Genomic DNA, 20,548 nt, shown 5'->3' with positions numbered 1-20,548 from the left:
GGATTAGTTTTGGATTGATACAAGGCTGTGGGGAGAGAGTGAGGCAGTGGGATTAGTTTTGAATTGATACAGGGCTGTGGGGCGAGAGTGGGGCAGTGGGATTAGTTTTGGATTGATACAGGGCTGTGGGGAGAGAGTGGGGCAGTGGGATTAGATTTGGATTGATACAGGGCTGTGGGGAGAGAGTGGGGCAGTGGGATTAGTTTTGGATTGATACAGGGCTGTGGGGAGAGAGTGGGGCAGTGGGATTAGTTTTGGATTGATACAGGGCTGTGGGGAGAGAGTGGGGCAGTGGGATTAGTTTTGGATTGATACAGGGCTGTGGGGAGAGAGTGGGGCAGTGGGATTAGTTTTGGATTGCTCTAGCTTAGACACAATAGGCTTAATGGCCTCCTCCTGTACTATAAACTGCAACGATACTCTGGATCCATCAGGAGACCAGTTAATGGGGGAATTCACCATCAGGGCTCCTTTTTATAGAGGCAGCCTCACGATCAGGACCCCTTTTAAAGAAGGAATGTCAGCAAGTACTGAAAGGCCTGAAAGTCATAAGATCACAGTGAGGCTTGTATAGTCCTCCTATGGTGAATGACCATCAGACCAGATTGAAGTTTGTGTCAATTTAACAACCATTAGGCAAAGCGGCCTAGTCCTGCATAAAACCAGAGTGAGGCCTGTTGTGGTTAACTGTGCTTTATTGTTCTAGTGTGAGGACTGTGTAGATGCCATGATCTCTCATCGGAGTCACCAACCCTGCAGGATTGTCCTGGAGTCTCCAGGAATTGAAGATTAATCTCCAGGACACTGCTGTGAGCAAACCCGGGAGAAAAATCAACGGGACATTAAAAAAGAATTGTGTGTTTTTTTCATTTTCTTTGAAACACTTTTGCTTATTAGTTAGAAAAATATTGGAGATGAGAGTGAAATGGCTGTTTGTGGGGGGGAGGGAGATCATGTGATGAAACCTCTAGGAATATGTCCAGTCAGAGTTGGCAACCCTACCTCTCACACAAGAGAGTGGATATAGAGGCCTTGCCACAAGTTCCTCCCACAGCCCGCCGTTAACAACAGCAAGTGACTGTTGCTATTTTGTGACTGCAAGAAGTGTGCTCAACCTGGGGTGGATTAAAATTTCAAATTTAATTAAATTGAAACTCCTATCTGAGCAATGAAATATAGCGCACAGGATTGTGTATGTACAGGATTGCAAGTGTGGCACTGTATACATAGAATCTTACGGCACAGAAGGAGGCCATTCAGACCATCGTGCCTGTGCCGGCTCTTTGAAAGAGCAATCCAATGAGTCCCACTCCCCGTCTCTTTCCCCAAAGCCCTGCGCATTTTTCCTTTTCAAGTATTTATCCAATTCCTTTTTGAAAGTTACTATTGAATCTGCTTCCACCGCCCTTTCAGGCAGTGCATTCCAGATCATCACAGCTCGCTGCGGAAAATAATTTCTCCTCATCTCCGCTCTAGGTTCTTTTGCCCAATTATCTTAAATCTGTGTCCTCTGGTTACTGACCACCCTGCCAGTGGAAACGGTTTCTCCTTATTTAATCTATCGAAAGCCTTTATAATTTTGAACACCTCTATTAAATCTCCACTTAACCTTCTCTGCTTTAAGGAGAACAATCCCAGCTTCTCCAGTCTCTCTGCATAACTGAAATTATGTGACGAAATGAACAGCATTGGAAATGCTGCATTGTGAATGTACAGGATCAGAAATACAGCACTGTGTACGTAACAGTTGTAAATACAGCACCATGCATCTACAGGTTTGGTAATACAGCACTGTGTATCTACAGGATCAGAAACACTGCACTGAGTATGTAGGGGTTGTAAATATAGCACTGTGTATGTACAGGATTAGAAACACAGCACTCTGTATGCACAGGATTTGTAATACAGCACCATGTATGTACAGGATTGTAAATTCAACACTGTGTACTTACAGCATTAGAAACACAGCACCATGTATGTCGGTGTTGTGAATACATCACTGTGTACGTGGGGGTTTTGAATACAGCACTGTGTGTGTACAGGATCAGAAATACAGCACTGTGTATGTAAGGGTTGTAAATACATCACCGTGTATGTACAGAATTTGTAATACAGCAATGTGTATGTACAGAATATGTAATATAGCACTGTGTACGTAAAGGATTTGTAAAACAGCACTGTGTATGTACAGGATTTGTAATACAGCACTGCATATGTACAGGATTTGTAATACAGCACTGCATATGTACAGGATTTGTAAAACAGCATTGCACATGTACAGGATTTGTAATATAGTATTGTGTATGTACAGGATTTGTAATACAGCACTGTGTATGTACAGGATTTGTAATACAGCACTGCATATGTACAGGATTTGTAAAACAGCATTGCACATGTACAGGATTTGTAATATAGTATTGTGTATGTACAGGATTTGTAATACAGCACTGTGTGTGTACAGGATTTGTAATACAGCACCATGTATGTACAGGATTTGTAATACAGCATGCTTTATGCACTGGATTTGTAATTCAGCACTGTGGGCGTACAGGATTTGTAATACGGCATGGTGTATGTACAGGATTTGTAAATATAGCATTGTGCATGCATAGGATTTGTAATACGACACCATGTATGTACAGGATTTGTAATTCAGCACTGTGGGTGTACAGGATTTGTAATACAGCATGGCGTATGTACAGGATTTGTAAATATAGCACTGTGTATGCATAGGATTTGAAATTCAGCACTGTTAATGTACAGAATTTGTAATACTGCAGTGTGTATTTATTGGGTGTTCTGATGGATCTCCAACCTCCTCTCTGGCCTCCATGGTAATTAGCCTAAGTGCCACCTCCTTAAAAGAAACAAATGATTGCTGGGCCTCCTCCCCCGAGGAAAATAATGCTTTTAAACAGCATCTTATCAAGTCTTCAGGGGGCCCCAAAATGATTTAGATCCAATGGATTAGTTCAGTCTGTTATATAGGCCAATCCAGCAGCTATTATGCGCACAGCATGGTCGCATAAACAGCAAATGAATGAATGGGCAGATAATCTGTTTTGAATGGCGTTGGTTGAGGGAAGAATGTTGACCAGGACACCAGGAGAACTCCCTACTCTTGAAATATTGACATGGTGTCTTTTAAATCTACCTGAACAGACATACAGGGCATCAGTTTAACATCTCTGCACCTCCGACAATGCAGCACTCCCTCAGCACTGCACTAAACTCAGTCTAGTTTAAGTGCTCAAGTCTGTAATGGAGTTTGAAGGTACAACTCTCTGACTCAAGGGACAAGAGTGCTACGAACTGAGCAAGGGTCAAAATCCTGGAACTCCCTTCCTAACAGCACTGTGGGAGAACCTTCACCACACGGACTGCAGCAGTTCAAGAAGGCGGCTCACCACCACCTTCTCGAGGGCAATTAGGGATGGGCAATAAATGCTGGCCTCGCCAGCGATGCCCACATCCCATGAACGAATAACAAAAAAAGCTAGCATTATACCAATTCTTGGTGGTTATGACCGACTCGTCTTGCAACTGAAACTAAGATAAATGGGTCCACACCTGTGTAAAAATAATGCATTCAAGAATAAAGCACAAGCACATTAAGCGTTCATAAACTTAATCGATCGTAATTTCTGCCCTCTTAGGTAACCTGCAAAAGGACGATAGGGCTTTCCCGAATCCAATTTGAAGTGTATGATCGCAGCATGTTAGATTATTTTAATACCCTGGAAAGTTTGCCAGTGACATCTGACCAGCAGTCCAATGATCTACCCCATAACAGAGTAGAATATATAAGGGACAGCAAGTTGATGATGGCATACACTCACGCACTTTCAATTATACGGAAGACCAATCCATGACAAAGGCCTTGGACATCCCTTCGTGAGATGATTGATTTGAGATCATGTCCTCTTTCCCCATCAAATCTCTGAGCAGTAAACTTTACATCCACAACCCAGAGTCCCAAAGACAGTGAATGACTTATTTCCTTCTGAATAATGTCCCCTTGTAAAGTTAGTCTCGACGGCTCTTCAAAGCTCCTGAGCAAGCTGTGAGCTGTCACTGCACGGGAGTTTCATTTCTTTGTCCATGAGGTAGAGCAGTTTTATCAGATAGACTAAGAAAGATAAAGAAGACAAGCTGAGGACAGATGCCAGTGATGAGATACGGTTGAAATCTTCTGAGGAGCCTGAAGATATATGCTATGGACAGAAAGTTAAAGGCAACAAGAAGAACATTCAACCGTATCCAATAGTCCTAAAAATATTTGCTGAGAGATCTGTGCTGGGGGGAGAAGATTGGGTTGTCTCTTCCTTGCGCATGCTGGTGTATCTAAAACCTCACTACTTTATCCACAGATCTTATGTTAGTCCAACTCTAAGGCTCGCCTGGTTGAATACAGATGTGTCAGTGTGGTTCTCAGGTCATTACATAAACTCTTCAACTTTTCCACAAAACAAACAGCCGACTGTCTCTCCTTTCTCGAGTGCTGCTTTCTTCAGTGCTCTCCAGGAGAGCAGGATAATTGGGTTGTGTGAACTAGAGCCATGACAGTTGCTGTCATCGCTTCTGTCAACCCAGAGAATGTGAAAGAGGACAGTGCAGAGGAGCAGAGGGATTTAGGCCACACCTGTCGTACCTGTAATTTGCAGAGTCACACACTCTGGCTTTCTTCTAGGGCCTTTGCGGTAAGGTATTAAAATTTCCTTTCCACTTGTGATCGGCTTAAGGAATACTTGCCTTGTCTGGGTCATTCGATGAAGACCAACTTCAGTTTCCCATTTGCAATCTTCCAACTTTATATTCACGTTTCGTTTCGAATTCAGTGTCCCAAAACGAGTAGATTTGCATCATATACCGTCCCCGTCTCTCTCCTCTCTCTCTCTGTCTCCCCTCCCTAGCACTACAAAAGCGACAATAACTGGAGTGTAACAATAACAGATTTTGGATTCAATAGGATGGGGTTTTCTGGAAGAAACAGTTACGATGGAATTGTCAGTGCATTACTCATTTAAAGGGAGTGTGAACTCCTTAAAGAAATGATTGCAAAATGTGCTATTGCATGTGAAAATTGAGCTAAATTAAATATAAGTGACAACAGTCAGGGATTGATGGCGATGTCTCACACAAGAAAGGACTGAAGACCCACTGGAAGCACGAAGGCATTAGAGAAAGTGAGACTAGACGGAGCAACAATAAACTGGAGAGGAGTCAACTAAAGGCATGGCAATTAACAGGAAGTGATGAAAGAAGGAATGGCAGTAAGCAGGAAGTGATGAAAGAAGGAATGGTAATAAGCAGGAAGTGACACTAAAAAGAATGCTAATATAAGAACATGTTTCTATGTTAGCATTCTCCTAATATATTGGGAGTGATGACTAAAGGACTGGCAAAAAGAAGGAATTAATAATGAGAAACTAATTTTCTGCCTATAAGAGAAAAAAAAACTTGCATCGATATAATGCTTTATCATGCCTCTCAGGACTGTCCTCAGTGATTAACAAACAATAAATTCGTTTTGAAGTCCAGTTACCGTTGTTATGTAGGTGACCGTAGCAGCCATTTTGTGCACAGTGAGGTCACACAAACAGCGATGAGATGAATGACCAGTTTGTGATGAAAATGGAATTTGTTTTTTATATGGTGTATGATTTTTCTTTTCTTTACTGTATTTAAGGGGTTAAAATAGTTTCTCTTACAAATAATTCAGCTGGGGAACTGCACATTTTGTTAAGCCACGTAGATGTATGGTATTCCTGAGAAACTTGTCAGACTGATCGAAAACATCTCTATCAAGTCCCTGAGCGCTGGATTGGAAACGATCGGAATGGTTTGTATCAACAGTTGGGGTGAGACAAGGATGCATACTGTCTCCTGATTTATTTAAATCTAGTGCTGGAAGCAGCAATGAATCTTGCAGTAAAACATGGAAGAGTCTCCTTATGTGGCAAGATTTTAATCAATCTGAGTTGCTGATGATATCGACCTGATAGCAACGTCTAAAACAGATCTGAAGAAGTTAATTGATAAGGTGTACATGGAAAGTAGAAAATTTGGATTACACATTAACATAAAGAAGGCAAAGGTCATGTCATTTGGGAAGCTCAGGAAGATGTACATATTACAGTCGGAAGATTAGGCAGGATATGGAAGGCTAAAGATATTTTGGTAAAAATGAAGCTAAGAGTTTATGAAGCGATGGTTATGCCCATGTTATTATACGGATCGGAGAGTTGGAACATGAGGAAAGTTGACGAGCAAAAGATACTGACAGCAGACATGAGTTGGTTGAGAGGAATACTGGGAGTATCCAGGATGCAAAGAATCAAGAATGATATAGTAAGAACATGGCTTGGACAAGAAACAACCCTTATATAGAAGACCCAAGAAAGACCACAGCGATGGTTCCGGTGCGTTTCATGAAAGGAAACAGCTAGAATACCTTTCATGACCCGACACACACAGGTACATGGAACAAGAGACCCAGGAAGACCAAGGAAGTGCTGGTTAGACAGACCTGTCACAGAAAGGGATCCAGATGGCTGACGCGGCCAGGCTAGTTCAGAACCAACAACGGTGGAGTGAATTCATTTGGCCCCATCATCGCTGCTGAGCTGACAGACGGGAGTTTAACAGTTAATAGTATTCACTCCTGGAGCCAGGCTGGCTCTCAGGAAGCCGTGTTCTTAAGTGTGCTAATGGGTTAACTGCAACTTTGTATACCCACTTGCTTTGTTCTGAAAATAGTCAAGTAATAATTTTCCAAAATTCTCTGGACTCGGCAAAGGTCCCGGCAGATTGGAAAACTGCTAATGTAACACCCTTATTTAAAAAGGGTAGTAGGCAGAAGGCTGGAAATTATAGACCAGTTAGCCTAACATCTGTGGTGGGTAAAATTTTGGAGTCTATTATTAAGGAGACAGTAGCAGAACATTTGGATAAACATAATTTAATAGGACAAAGTCAGCATGGCTTTACGAAGGGGAAGTCATGTCTGACAAATTTGCTTAAGTTCTTTGAGGACATAACGTACAGGGTGGATAAAGGGGAACCAGTGGACGTAGTGTATTTAGACTTCCAGAAGGCATTCGACAAGGTGCCACATAAAAGATTATTGCTCAAGATAAAGAATCACTGGATTGGGGGTAATATTCTGGCATGGGTGGAGGATTGGTTATCTAACAGGAAGCAGAGAGTTGGGATAAATGGTTCATTCTCGGACTGGCAACCAGTAGCCAGTGGTGTTCCGCAGGGGTCGGTGCTGGGTCCCCAACTCTTTACAATCTATATTAACGATTTGGAGGAGGGGACCGAGTGTAACATATCAAAGCTTGCAGATGATACAAAGATGGGAGGGAAAGTAGAGTGTGAGGAGGACATAAAAAACCTACAAGGGGATATAGACAGGCTGGGTGAGTGGGCGGAGATTTGGCAGATGCAATACAATATTGGAAAATGTGAGGTTATGCATTTTGGCAGGAAAAATCGGAGAGCAAGTTATTATCTTAATGGCAAGAGACTGGAAAGTATTGCAGTACAAAGGGATCTGGGGGTCCTAGTGCAAGAAAATCAAAAGTTAGTATGCAGGTGCAGCAGGTGATCAAGAAGGCCAACGGAATGTTGGCGTTTATTGCTCGGGGGATAGAATATAAAAACAGGGAGGTATTGCTGCAGTTATATAAGGTATTAGTGAGACCGCACCTGGAATACTGCATACAGTTTTGGTGTCCATACTTAAGAAAAGACATACTTGCTCTCGAGGCAGTGCAAAGAAGGTTCACTTGGTTAATCCCGGGGATGAGGGGGCGGACATATGAGGAGACGTTGAGTAGATTGGGACTCTACTCATTGGAGTTCAGAAGAATGAGAGGCGATCTTATTGAAACATATAAGATTGTGAAGGGTCTTGATCGGGTGGATGCGGTGAGGATGTTCCCAAGGATGGGTGAAACTAGAACTAGGGGGCATAATCTTAGAATAAGGGGCTGCTCCTTCAAAACTGAGATGAGGAAAAACTTCTTCACTCAGAGGGTGGTAGGTCTGTGGAATTTGCTGCCCCAGGAAGCTGTGGAAGCTACATCATTGAATAAATTCAAAGCAGAAATAGACAGTTTCCTAGAAGTAAAGGGAATTAGGGGTTACGGGGAGCGGGCAGGAAATTGGACATGAATTTAGATTTGAGGTTAGGATCAGATCAGCCATGATCTGATTAAATGGCGGAGCAGGCTCGAAGGGCCGATTGGCCTACTCCTGCTCCTATTATGTTCTTATCTTATGTAACATAAATGTTCAATAGATGAGAAATTTCACAACCTATCCACGTTACTAAAGCAGCTTACCTTGATCCTTGATAAGTGAGATACTGGATGGGCTAAGAATTGATAAAGAGGAGGTACTAGAAAGGCTGGCTGTACTTAAAGTAGAAAAGTCACCCGGTCTGGATGGGATGCATCCTAGGTTGCTGAGGGAAGTAAGGGTAGAAATTGCAGAGGAACTGGCCATAATCTTCCAAACATCGTTAGATATGGGGGTGGTACCAGAGGACTGGAGAATTGTAAATGTTACACCCTTGTTCAAAAAAGGGTGTAAGGATAAACTTAACAATTATAGGCCAGTCAGTTTAACCTCGGCGGTAGGGAAACTTTTAGAAACGATAATCCAGGACAGAATTAGTAGTCACTTCAGTTGATTAGGGAAAGCCAGCACGGATTTGTTGAAGGCAAATCGTGTTTAACCAACTTGATAGAGTTTTTTGATGAGGTAACAGAGAGTGTAGATGAGGGCAATGCAGTTGATGTGGTGTAATATGGACTTTCAAAAGGCGTTTGATAAGGTGCCGCATAACAGGCTTGTCATCAAGATTGAAGCCCATGGAATAAAATGGGCAGTAGCAGCATGGATAGGATACAGAATTGACTAAGTAACAGGAAACAGAGAGTAGTGGTGAACAGTTGTTTTTCAGCGTGGAGGGAGGTGTACAGTGGTGTTCCCCAGGGGTCGGTACTAGGACCACTGCTTTTCTTGATATATATTAATGACTTGGACTTGGGTGTACAGGGCACAATTTCCACATTTGTGGATGATACAAAACTTTGAAGCATAGTAAACGGTGAGGAGGATAGTGATAGACTTCAAGAGGATATAGACAGGCTGGTGGAATGGGCGGACATGTGGCAGATGAAATTTAATGCAGAAAAATCCAAGGTGATACATTTTGGTAGGAAGAATGAGGAGAGGCAATATAAACTAGGGGGAACAACTCTAAAAGGGGTACAGGAACAGAGAGATCTAGGGGTACGTGTATACAAATCATGGAAGGTGGCAGGGCAGGTTGGGAAAGCAGTTAAAAAAGCATATGGGATCCTGGGCTTTATAAATAGAGGCATAGAGTACAAAAGCAAGGAAGTCATGATGAACCTTTATAAAACAATGATTCGGCCACAACTGGAGTATTGTTCTCTGTTCTGGGCACTGCACTTTAGGAAGGATGTGAAGGCCTTAGAGAGGGTGCAGAAGAGATTTACTAGAATGATTCCAGGGATGAGGGACTTTAGTTACATGGATAGACTGGAGAAGCTGGGGTTGTTCTCCTTGGAACAGAGACGGTTGCGAGGAGATTTGATAGAGGTATTCAAAATCATGAAGGGTCTAGACAGAGTAGATAGAGAGAAACTGTTTCCACTGGTGGGAGGGTCAAGAACCAGAGGACAAAGATTTAAGGTGATTGGCAAAAGAACCAAAGGTGACATGAGGAAAAACTTTTTTACGCAGCGAGCGGTTAGGATCTGGAATACACTGCCCGAGGGGGTGGTGGAGGCAGATTCAATCATGGCCTTCAAAAAAGGGAACTGGATAAATACTTGAAAGGAAAAAATTTGCAGGGCTACGGGGATAGGGCGGAGGAGTGGGACTAGCTGGATTTCTCTTGCAGAGAGCCGGCACGGACTCGATGGGCTGAATGGCCCCCTTCTGTGCTGTAACCATTCTTTGATCCTATGACCCCAAGAAGGAACTGTGCTATTCAATTTGAATCTGCTGGCCCAACTCTAACTGTGGGCTTTGGAACGTAACCCTCCTCGGTATTTTAGATCCTGTGGATGTTTGGCAGTCACGTAATTGTGGAAGATACATATTTGATTTCCTTTGTCCCTGGTTGAGCTTCAAAGCAGATGGAATATCATGGGCAAACTTACAGCAGTTCATCAGTTAATCTCGTTCCACTGTACTGTGTGGAGGCGGCATAGAGAAAATCCAAGGTTTGTAGACGTAAACACCTGTGTAAGAGTTAGCGAGGTGTTGCATGTTTTGTGATAATGTATATATTTTTTTCATTCATTCATGGGATGTGGGCGTCGCTGGCAAGGCCGGCATTTATCGCCCATCCCTAGTTGCCCCTTGAGAAGGCGGTGGTGGGCCTTCTTCTTGAACCGCTGCAGTCCGTGTGGTGAAGGTTCACCCACAATGGTGTTAGGTTGGGAGTTCCAGGGTTTTGACCCAGCGACGATGATTTGAGGAGGGGTAAATTAAATTTTCTATAATCAAATAAATCTGCTGTATTGACTTTCTGCTGTTGCTTAACTGTTGCTTTAATAACCGTGATTTGTAATTTCTAGCCTGAGCCACATGGTCTGATAGAGTGTTTATCCTTCTGCTGTTTGAAGGCCATGGGAACACCAGAGGATTCATGTCAGTTGAGTAAGTGATTACAGTTCGTCCCCTGGACAATGCTACGAGGGATATATTGTGCATAGAAAATCATAGCCCGGTTTATCGGGAGCAAGGACTCACTTACAGGAGTACACCCTGAGGATTAGAGAAACATCTGGTGAAGTCTTGATATGTAACACAGTTGACCCGTTCTTGGTGGTGTTGGCCGAGGAAAGAATGTTGGCCAGGACACCAGGAGAACGCCCTGCTCTCGTTTGAATAGTGCCGCGGGATTTTTAATGCCCATCGGCCTCACCAAAGGACAACACCTCCCACAATTGTGGCAGCCCCCTCAGAGCAGCATTCTGATCTGGGAGGAGTGTCTGAACTAATATCCTTCTGACTCGGAGATGAGAGTACCACCAACTCAGTCAAGTTGACATGTAAAGACTGATTTCCCCAAGTCCTAGATAGTAATGTAGATAAGGACCTTGTGAAGGAGGGTCAAGAGGTCGGGCGAGTAGGCCTTAGGCCTGTTTCCTGCCCGATTCCTACTCCCTATGGTTTTCCAGTTGGCTGTTCTGGCGTGAGTCTTCTTGCATGTAACGTGCAGGAACCTCATTAAGGGTGGAGAAGTGATCTTAACATATTCAAATACTCAGACGGTGTAAATTTCTGACCTTTCCCCCAGGATCGTTCTGGTTACTCTCTAAATCCACGCTGACTGGGCTTAAAGGAAGCTCCACGTCTAATAGACCTCTTAAAGGGACACAGGCTTTGTATGTTTTTTGTTTTGCACCTATTTCAGCACCCTTTTAACAGTGTGTTGTTTTTCTGATGTTAGCCGTGGCTCAGTGGGTAGCACTCCCAGCCTCTGAATCAGAAGAATTGTGAGTTCAAATCCTACTCCAGAGACTTACAGTACATAATCTAGTGCTGAGGGAGTGCTGCATTGTCAGAGGTGCTGTCTTTCAGATGAAAATTTAAACCTGTCTGCCCTCTCAGGTGGATGTTAAAGATCCCATGGTACTATTCAAAGAAAAGCAGGGGAGTTCTCCCCGGTGCCCTGGCCTATATATATCCCTCAACCAATATCATTAATAAACAGATTATCTGGTCATTATCCCATTGCTGTTTGTGGGATCTTGCTGTGAGCAAATTGACTGCTGTGTTTCCTACATTACAACAGTGACTACACTTCAAAGGTACTTCATTGGCTGTAAAGCACCTGAGGTCGTGAAAGATGCGATACAAATGCAAATCTTTCTTTCTTCCTGATTGTTTTTCTCCATTTTTATTAATCTTTTTAGAACTATGAATATTTGGGGGTAATTTTTCCAAGAACTCCAGTCGCAGGTGGGGCCTTGCTCACAATCCGCACAGATCGGGCAGAGCGGCCAGACTCTCCGATACAGGTCGGGCAGAGCGGCCAGACTCTCCGATACAGATCGGGCAGAGCGGCCAGACTCTCCGATACAGATCGGGCAGAGCGGCCAGACTCTCCGATACAGGTCGGGCAGAGCGGCCAGACTCTCCGATACAGATCGGGCAGAGCGGCCAGACTCTCCGATACAGGTCGGGCAGAGCGGCCAGACTCTCCGATACAGGTCGGGCAGAGCGGCCAGACTCTCCGATACAGGTCGGGCAGAGCGGCCAGACTCTCCGATACAGATCGGGCAGAGCGGCCAGACTCTCCGATACAGATCGGGCAGAGCGGCCAGACTCTCCGATACAGATCGGGCAGAGCGGCCAGACTCTCCGATACAGATCGGGCAGAGCGGCCAGACTCTCCGATACAGATCGGGCAGAGCGGCCAGACTCTCCGATACAGATCGGGCAGAGCGGCCAGACTCTCCGATACAGGTCGGGCAGAATGCCCACCGTTCCCCGATCCCCACCGACCGCACGAGGTCTCGGGATATTTACCCCCTGGACTATTTTCTTTTGGGACAATGTTTATCTACTCATTACGGTAGTTACTTTTTTAGATATCCTGATAAAAGTAGCCAATTATTGAAAGCCGTTGGTAAAGACTGCGGCTGAACAGGAACAGATGATAAAAGAAGTGGGACATGTGGACACATCAGGAGACCTCGGGCACTTTAGGTACATGTGGTAAATGAAGGTAAAATTGAAGGTGTGAGTTGACATATTTCATGGTTGAGGTGGTAGCAGATGAAGGAAGGCATGTCGGGGAGACCAAAAGACATCAGAGCTGGACTATCCCATCATCAAGCATGTCTGCAGGACTTGCCACACACTTACCTGGCTCTGGCCTGCCCTGTCCCCTTCCATCACCACCCCACACAGCCTGTGCCAAGGCTGCCATATCTTTAAGAGCAATATTCAGCTTATACAAAAAGACCCCTCTTATGCAGCGACTTACCATTAAGTGGCTGCATCCCTTTAAATCTGGACTACAGCCCTTTAAGCACAAGCTGGGCTGGGAGGTTGCATCATTATTTATACCACCTGACCGTACAAAGGCCTGACATTGCAGCATTCAACAAGCACTTCATTCGCTGCGATCAGGACAGCTTCCCCTCGAGTGAGGAGGCTCCAGGTTTACCATTAAATTCCAACAGTTGTTGATTTCTCGCGGTCTCTCAGAGTTTCAGTGGAAGCTGCCTGAACATCGTGCCGAGGTTCCGTGGCTGGGCCTGGCGGGAGGAGGTTCAAAGTCCTCCGTTTCATTCCTCCTGCCTCACACGTCCATTTCAACAACACGTCAAATCCTCCTCATGAGATGTCTTGAGACATTTTGCCATGTTAAAGCTCTTAACAGTTGTTCTTTCAGAAGAGAGCCTCAGCAGCAACAATTGGGTTCGTTAGAACTGAGGAGATGAAGGGGTGATTTGATAGAGGTGAATGGATGGGACAGAGTAGAGAGAAACAGACCCATTCCAGTGGTTGAGGGATCTAGAATGAGGAGATATAGATACAAGATTAAATGTAGGAGATTTAGGAAAGGAGAAACCTTTTAACACTAAGGGTTGTGAGACTCTAGAGTGCACTATTGAAAGATAGTGATTCAAGCAGAGACCATGTCAACATTTAAGGGCACGTTAGTTAGGTGGTTGAAGGAAAGTGGGATAAAAGGATATGGGAACAGGGTGGGCACATGGTTAGGACTATTGCTCATGTGGATAGTAAACAATAACAGGAACTGGTTGGGCCGAATGGCCAGTTTCCGTGTTGTAATTTTTATGTAACAACAATGACGCCTTTAATGTAGAAAAATGTCCCAAGGCGTTTCACAGAAATGTGAGGAAGAAAATGGATGGAGAACCAACGGAGGGGAGATCACGAGGAGAGACCAAAAGCTTGGTCAAAGAGCTGGGTATTAAGGAGGGTCTTAAAATGGAAAAGGGAGGCAGGGAGGCAGAGGGGTTAAGGGAGCGAATTTAAGGGGCAAAGAGGAGCGGGCGAGCTGTCGAACTTTACGATTCTGCCTTCATCTCTTGGCTTTCGTGGTCCTGCAGAATTGCAGCCCTCATTTCTGAGAAAGCAGGGGAGACTCGCCACACCCTCAGTGTAAGACACACTGGGGCCAGTAATGTGACTGGAAGCAGCTCGAGCACTGGAGCCTGAGACCTACTTCACACTCGATGCGATTAGTGTGGAGAAACGCAGGCAGGGAGTGCCGAGCAATCTAGGGGCCTGTGCGCTGACTGTACACAAGGCCTGTGCAAAATTAGGGACATCTCCACACATCGCAATTGGAGCTTCAAGGTAAGCTAGAGTTGCCAACCCTCCAGGATTGGCCTGGTGGCTCCAGGAATTGAAGATTAATCACCATGACACTACTGTGACCAACCCAGGAGAAAAATCATAGGGGCATTAAAAAAGATTGTGCGTTTTTTTTCATTTTCTTTGAACGCTTTTGTTTATTAGTTATAAAAATATTGGAGAAGGGAAAAAGACTGTTTGACTGGTGGTCAAGAATCATCCAATTGGATAACAAAGATTCTGTTCACTCTCCAATTGGCCGTGGGAAGGCGGGGCACCACGAGGATGGACATGTTGGGCGACCAATGGTGGAAGTGTGGGGGCGGGGCAGTGGGAGGCAGGAAGTCATGTGGTGAAATCTCCAGGAATACGTTCAACCAGAGTTGGCAACCCAGAGTAGGCCCATTTTAATAATTAGCAATTTTACTCTTGGATAGTGAGCCGGGTAGGCCCGTCCTCAGCCGTTCCCTCTGAGTCGGCCTCGCCCGATATTTATGTGGCTCTCTCGACGCTTGACTTATGAAGCACTGGGGGTCAGCCGGGGGTCAGAATGTTGGGCGCCAGCAACAAGGCCGCAGGCTGCCCCTGTAGTGCCGCCATTTTGTTTTAATTGCTGTGGGACACAAAGACCTGTAATAGGCCGTCCTTTGATACTGGGGCTGTTGTTCCCTGGCTTTCAACGGCCAATTCTCGAAGTGGGTCTTTGTGTCCCACAGCAATTAAAACAAAAAAAATGGCGGCACTATAGGGGCAGCCTGCGGCCTTGTTGCTGGCGCCCAACATTCTGACCCCCGGCCGATCCCCAGTGCTTCATATGTCAAGCGTCGAGAGAGCCACATAAATATCGGGCGAGGCCGACTCACTGAGGGCCTGATCCTGGAACCACCTCCCTCCCTCCCATGCTCTCAGTGCCTATGTTGGCCTATCACCCTTGCACCTCCATCGTGTGGCCCTCTCGGCCCTTGATACCGAGTCTAAAATTTTAATAAAATCTCACGTTTCTTTAAACAAATGGAAAGGAGGCGGCAAAATGCTGGAAAAAAATACAGTAGGCCCCTTGGCATCCATAAAGGAAAAGAGACAGGTTGAAATTTCCGGTTTAGAACCCTTTCTCAGACTAAATAATTCTGTGGAAAACACTTTAACCTATCTCTGCAGTTGCTGCTGGATCCATTGTGTTTCCCAGCATTTTTATCTCACTTCTTTTGTGACATCCTTATTTTCAAATCCCTCCACGGCCTCGGCCCTCCCTATCTCTCTAACCTCCTCCAGACCCAAAACCCTCTGAAATCAACGCTCTCCTCCAATTCTGGCCTCTTGCGCAGCCCTGATTTTAATCGCTCCACCATTGGCGGCCGTGCCTTCAGCTGCCTGGGCCCTAAGCTCTGGAATTCCCTCCCTAAACCTCTCCGCCTCTCTCTCCTCCTTTAAGATGGTTCTTAAAACCTATCTCTTTGACCAAGCCTTTGGCCATGTGTCCTGATACCTCTTCATGTGGATCGGTGTTAGTCTTTGTTTGGTAATCGCTCCTGTGAAGTTCACTGGGACGTTTTACTATGTTAAAGGCGCTATTTAAATGCAAGTTGTTGTTATTTTTCCAGTGCGCACTCCCGACCCGGGACGCTGCCCATTGCCAGCTTAAACGCGAGTCCCAGATCCGCGCTCCCGATTGGCGTCCAGTCAGAGAACCGACTCTCGGGGTTTCCCATCCCAGCGCTGAATGCTCAGGAAAATCTTATCACATTGTCTGTGACCCTAGAAGTTCACCTGTTGCGATAAATGGAGCCAAATATTGAGCGGGGCCTTCAACGGGCGGCTGAAGAGAACCCGCCCACTTTGTACTAACGGCCAAGGCGGATCCCTACCCCTCCCTACCCTTGGCCTAAACCCTTATCCCTGCGACGCCTGGGGGGTAATTTTCCACTTCACCGCCCGTTAACCTGGGGGTGGGGATCCCCCGCTCTTTATAGAACCCGCCAATCAAAAGAAAAAGGAAGACTTGCATTTCCGTAGCGCCTCAGGACTTCCCGAAGTTCTTTACAGCCAATGAAGTACTTTTGAAGTGTAGTCACTGTTGTAATGTAGGAAATGCAGCAGCCAATTTGCGCACAGCAAGATCCCACAAACAGCAATGTGATAATTACCAGATAGTCAGCTTTTTAGTGATGTTGGTTGAGGAATAAATATTGGCCAGGACACCGGGGAGAACTCTCCTGCTCTTCTGCAAATAGTGCCATGGGATCTTTTACGTCCATCTGAGAGGGCAGACTGGGCCTCGGTTTAACGCCTCATCCAAAAGACAGCAACTGCACTCCCTCAGTACTACATTGGAGAGTCAGCCTAGATTTTATAGTCAAAGTGTCTGGAGTGGGACTTGAACCCACAATCAAGCCAAGCGTGCTACCACTGAGCCACAGCTGACGACAGGACAAAAATTGCCGCCAGGTTACCACAGTCAAGTTAAAATGGTCCCCCCCGCCCTCAAGTTTACAGTTCCCAAACCGGCTGTCGTGAGCAGGAGGGTTTTGCTGGAAACTCTCAGATTCAGTTTTTTTTTTAATCACCATCTTCGCTGGTCCGTTTTTGTAAACATTTTTTCTTGCCCCTACAATTGAATGACTTCTTAAAACACAGTGACAGAACCTCAGAGTAAAACTATCAGGAAAAGCTAGGGATAAAGAATGGATAACGATTGGAATAATGCGTTTGGGCCCGAAGTCGGAGGATTATCAGCCCCCGGCCTTTTCATGTGGCCCCCTTTCTCCCATCAGCCCATAAATCCCTGCACTCCACAAGGCTCTCATTAACCTTTGACCCTGCGGAGTCATGTTATTCAAGTTTGTCAGTGGACTGCCATTATCTAACAGCCAGAACCACAGCTTGACATGTGTAAGCGATGCCTTCGACCTCCTGAATTCGAGACAGATTTCTATTCCCCTGTTTCCTCCGATGCCTGCTGTCCACATGGAGATTTAACCCTTTCATGTGACGCCTCACTCCTTTTAAGTACTGACACCGAGCCGGTCTCTGGGTGAATATAAATTTAAATGCTTTTTTAAACCCCCCCCCGCGCCCCCACAATTTTCTCCCTTCCTCTCCTGAAGATGTTGACTCCTCACTGAGGTACAATTCCACACAGCGGCCGATGACCCTCTGTGACCTCTCGTCATGTGTGAACGTAGTGAGTGTCAGCAGCTTATCAACCAGGGAAAGAAAGAACGAACTTGCATTTATATAGCGCCTTTCACGGCCTCAGGACGTCCCAAAGTGCCAATAAAGTTCTTTTGAAGAGTAGTCACTGCTGTAATATAGGAAAATTGGCAGCCGATTTGTGCACAGCAAGATCCCACAAAAGAACCAAAGGCGACATGAGGAAAAACTTTTTTACACAGCGAGTAGTTATGATCTGGAATGCGTTGCCTGAAAGGATGGCGGAAGCAGATTCAATCGCGGCTTTCAAAAAGGAATTAGATAAATACTTGAAGGAAAATAATTTGCAGGGCTATGGGGAAAGGGGACTAATTGGATTGCTCTTACAAAGAGCCGGCATGGGCTTGATGGGCTGAATGGCCTCCTTCCATGCTGCAACCATTCTAAATTCTAAATAGCAATGTGATAATCACCACATCATCTGTTTTGTGTTGTTGGTTGAGGGATAAATATTGGCCAGGACACCAGATAGAACTGGCCTGCTCTTCTTTGAAATAGTCCAATGGGATCTTTTATGTCCACCTGAGACGGCAGATGGGGGTCTCGGTTTAACGTCTTATCTGAAAGGCGGCACCTCTGACAGTGCATCGCTCCCTCAGTCCTGCACTGGAGTGTCAGCATAGATTTTGTGCTCAAGTCTCTGGAGTGGGACTTGAGCCCACAATCTTTTGATCCAGATGTGAGTGTAATTCAAAGGCAAGAGTAACTCAGAGGCGAGAGTGATTCAGGGGCGAGAGTGACTCAGAGGCGAGAGTGATTCAGGGGCGAGAGTGACTCAGAGGTGGGAGAGACTCAGGGCTACCACCGAGCTATGGCTGACACCTTGCTGGCATCGCAGCCGAGCCCGGTCCTTTCATCATTCGATGCCCACACTTGTGCACTGCCCAGCACGGATCATTGGAGACTGGAGCAAAACCCAGGCTGATTTTCCTTCTTCTGGTCCAGAGGTACTGAGGTGAACTGTAACAGCAACTGAGACCAGTTCACTCATTACGGACCCCAAATTGAATCTGGTGCTGGTGTGTATGAGTTGGTGCCACACTGGGCAGGTCACTGATGCACTGGGGCAGAAGATTTAAATAACTGACATTTCTACCTATTCCCTTACAGCAGTAAGTGTTCTGGTTCAGGTGTTTTTCTTGTCAAGACATTCTGCTACCACATAAATCCCAGTAGTACTACAGCACCAATGAGGTGAGGTGCCTTGGGTCAATACATTTGTGTCTGATACCCTCAGCTTCAATGTTCTTTGGTGTGATACCATCAGATCTGATATCCTGGGGTCTGATACTCTGAGGACTGATACCCTGAGGACTGATAACCTGAGGACTGATACCCTCAGATCTGATACCCTGAGGACTGATATCCTGGGGTCTGATACCCTGAGGACTGATACCCTCAGATCTGATACCCTGGGGACTGATACCCTGGTTACTGATACCCTGAGGACTGATACCATCAGATCTGATACCCTGGGGTCTGATACTCTGAGGACTGATACCCTGAGGACTGATACCCTGAGGACTGATATCCTGGGGTCTGATACCCTGAGGACTGATACCCTCAGATCTGATACCCTGGGGACTGATACCCTGGGGACTGATACCCTGAGGACTGATACCCTCAGATCTGATACCCTGGGGACTGATACCCTGGGGACTGATACCCTGGGGACTGATAACCTGGGGCCTGATACCCTGAGGTTTAATATTTGGGTCCGACCTGTGCCCTCTCTGAGTGTGGGGTTGCGGAATAACCTCTCAGATTGAGGCCCTCTCAGATTGAGACCCACTCTGGTGGAGATCCTCTCTGATGGAGACCCTGTCTGGTGGAAACTCTCTCTGGTTGAGACCCTGACTGGTGGAGACCCTCTCTAAATGGAATTCCTGTCCGGTGGAGAACCTTGCTGGTGGAAACCCGCTCTGGTGGAGACCCTCTCTAAACGGAGATCCTGTCTGGCGGAGAACCTCTCTGATGGAGACCCTGTCCGGTGGAGAACCTCTCTGATGGAGAACCTCTCTGATGGAGACCTTCTCAGATTGGGACCCGCTCTATGCTGAGTTAGCTGATTTCAGCCTGAGCAGCAGCGGCGATGCTACAGTTGGCCTCAGGATCCCTGTGCTGGGGATAACTACCACTGGTCAAGGTACCTGTATCTCTGGCTCAGCCCAAACTGTTAGGCAGCTGACAGTGGAGGGTCAGAGGTGAAGAGCGGTCACTTAGGCGAGGCACAGGGGACTCACTGGCACTTGTGGAACTGCAACACAGCAACGTGAAGCTTCATGGGGAGAAAATCAGAGGGAAAAAAACACGGGAAATGATCTCTCCTGATCTAAAACTTAGTCAGAACCAAACTCAGTTAGTTTGTTCACTCCCACGGTCAGGCACTGTCTGAAAAACTATTCCTTAGACTTCATGCTCTATAACAGGCTCAGAGGTTACAATGTGGACATAGACAAAGATGAATGGAGGGACCAGAGAGGGGGAAGATCGGACAAGGTTTCCTCTCCCATCCAGTGACCCCTGCTGGAAAGTGCACACTGGTATTAATCAGGATTAGGCCCAGCGGTGATGCCCTCTCTAGTTGAATGGCCTGCTCAAGCTCAGTGTCTAGGCTCACTTGTGAAAGATGGCCAATTGGATATTCAGGGCAGCTGGCAGCTGAGGCAGTGAACCTCATCGTGAGTCAGTATCTTTAAGCTACTTCACTCCACATTGAGTCGGTATCTGTGGGAGTTCACTCCACATTGAGTCAGTATCTGCGGGAGTTCAGTCCACATTGAGTCAGTGTCCGTGGGAGTTCACTCCACATTGAGTCAGTATCTGCGGGAGTTCACTCCACATTGAGTCAGTATCTGCGGGAGTTCACTCCACATTGAGTCAGTGTCTGCGGGAGTTCACTCCACATTGAGTCATATCTGTGGGATACCTCACTCCACATTGAGTCAGT

The sequence above is a fragment of the Heptranchias perlo genome, chromosome 33 (assembly GCF_035084215.1).
Source record: "Heptranchias perlo isolate sHepPer1 chromosome 33, sHepPer1.hap1, whole genome shotgun sequence".
In the NCBI taxonomy this organism is placed as follows: domain Eukaryota; kingdom Metazoa; phylum Chordata; class Chondrichthyes; order Hexanchiformes; family Hexanchidae; genus Heptranchias; species Heptranchias perlo.
Note: the sequence above shows the minus strand (reverse complement) of the source record.